This window comes from Hordeum vulgare, unplaced genomic scaffold, assembly GCF_904849725.1.
Source record: "Hordeum vulgare subsp. vulgare unplaced genomic scaffold, MorexV3_pseudomolecules_assembly, whole genome shotgun sequence".
Taxonomy (NCBI): domain Eukaryota; kingdom Viridiplantae; phylum Streptophyta; class Magnoliopsida; order Poales; family Poaceae; genus Hordeum; species Hordeum vulgare.
This window is the reverse complement of record NW_025422735.1, coordinates 1-2,500: the sequence shown is the minus strand read 5'-3', so window position 1 is coordinate 2,500 and position 2,500 is coordinate 1.

Genomic DNA, 2,500 nt, shown 5'->3' with positions numbered 1-2,500 from the left:
AACGGGAGGTTTGCATATGATTTCATATGCAAACCCACCGATTTCCCACACCCAAGCAGGGAGGAGCCCCCTCCTCCCCAATATACCCGAGGGTTTTAGCCCCCCTTGGGACCCCTGCCCTTCGTTTGTGAAGAAGGGGTACACTGTTTTTCCCCGGATCCCCGTTTACACGTTTTTTGGCCCGTATGGCCGTACATGCATCCGTCCATGCCACGTACATGGTTTTCACCCGTTTTCCATGGTGCGCGCCCAGTTTTTTGAAACACGGCCCCCGTGCCCGTTTTTTCCCATTTCCTCACGTTCACGTTTTTTGGCCCGTGTGGCCGTACGTGCACCCGTTCATGCCACGCACATGGTTTTCACCAGTTTTCCATGGTGCGCGCCCAGTTTTTTGCAACACGGCCGTCGTACCCCGTGTTTCCCCGTTTCCTCAAGTTCACGTTTTTTGGCCCGTGTGCCCGTACGTTCATCCGTCCATGCCACGAACAAGGTTTTCACCCGTTTTCCATGGCGCGCCCAGTTTTTTGCAACACGGCCGTCGTACCCCGTTCTTTCCCGTTTCCTCACGTTCACGTTTTTTGGCCCGTGTGCCCGTACGTGCATCCGTCTATTCCACGCACATGGTTTGCCCCAGTTTTCCATGGTGCGCGCCCAGTTTATTGCAACACGGCCGCCGTACCCGTTTTTTCCCCGTTTCCTCACGTTCACGTTTTTTGGCCCGTGTGCCCGTACGTGCATCCGTCCATGCCACGCACATGGTTTGCCCCAGTTTTCCATGGTGCGCGCCCAGTTTATTGCAACACGGCCCCGTACCCGTCTTTCCCGTTTCCTCACGTTCACGTTTTTTGGCCCGTGTGCCCGTACGTGCATCCGTCCATGCCACGCACATGGTTTGCCCCAGTTTTCCATGGTGCGCGCCCAGTTTTTTGCAACACGGCCGTCATACCCCGTGTTTCCCCGTTTCCTCAAGTTCACGTTTTTTGGCCCGTGTGCCCGTACGTTCATCCGTCCATGCCACGCACATGCTTTTCACCCGTTTTCCATGGCGCGCGCCCAGTTTTTTGCACCACGGCCGTCGTACCCCGTTCTTTCCCGTTTCCTCGCGTTCACGTTTTTTGGCCCGTGTGCCCGTACGTGCATCCGTCCATTCCACGCACATTGTTTTCCCCTGTTCTCCATGGTGCGCGCCCAGTTATTTGCAACACGGCCGCCGTACCCGTTTTTCGGTGCGCCCCGTGTCATCGTACGTGGTTTCGTCGGTGCGCCCCGCATGGTTATCGTTTGTTTATCATAGTGCGCGTCCAGTTTCTTCCACAATGGTCGTCGTACCCGTTCTTCGCCCGTGAACCATTTTACACGTTCATGTCCCATGTCGTATTTACTTGTTCCGATGGTGCCTCGACCGTTATCTTCGTGGCTTGGCACGTATAGTTTCCGTTGGACTTAGCGGGTGATTGCGTATGTCCCAGGACGGACTGAACCATATCTCTTCGTGACTTGGCACGTATCGTTTCCGTTGGACTTAGCGGGTGATTGCGTATGTCCCGGGACGGACTTGGCCATATCTCTTCGTGACTTGGCACGAATGGTTTCCGTTGGACTTAGCCGGTGATTGCGTATGTCCCAGGACGGACTTAACCATATCTCTTGTGACTTGGCACGTATGGTTTCCGTTTGACTTAGCGGATGATTGCGTATGTCCCAGGACGGACTTTACCATATGTCTTCTGACTTGGCACGTATGGTTTCCGTTGGACTTAGCTTATGATTGCGTATGTCCCAGGACGGACTTTACCATATCTCTTCCGACTTGGCACGTATGGTTTCCGTTGGACTTAGCGAGTGATTGCGTAAGTCCCGGGGCGGACTTTACCATATCTCTTGTGACTTGGCACGTACGGTTTCCGTTGGACTTAGCCATGTAGGTAGGCCAACTTTGCCAGTTGCACTTTCGAACCTTATCATTTCAATGAAAGGTGTGGGGGAGGGACGAATCCGTGCGACATGGGGCTGGATCTCAGTGGATCGTGGCAGCAAGGCCACTCTGCCACTTACAATGCCCCGTCGCGTATTTAAGTCGTCTGCAAAGGATTCAGCCCACCGCCCGTTGGGAAGGGAGCTTCGAGGCGGCCAATCACGGCACATCGGCCGGACCGACTTAGCCCATGGCACGGGCCCTTGGGGGCGCAAGCGCCCCTAACGTGGGTCGGGGCGAGCGGCGGGCGCAGGCGTCGCATGCTAGCTTGGATTCTGACTTAGAGGCGTTCAGTCATAATCCGGCACACGGTAGCTTCGCGCCACTGGCTTTTCAACCAAGCGCGATGACCAATTGTGTGAATCAACGGTTCCTCTCGTACTAGGTTGAATTACTATCGCGACACTGTCATCAGTAGGGTAAAACTAACCTGTCTCACGACGGTCTAAACCCAGCTCACGTTCCCTATTGGTGGGTGAACAATCCAACACTTGGTGAATTCTGCTTCACAATGATAGGAAGAGC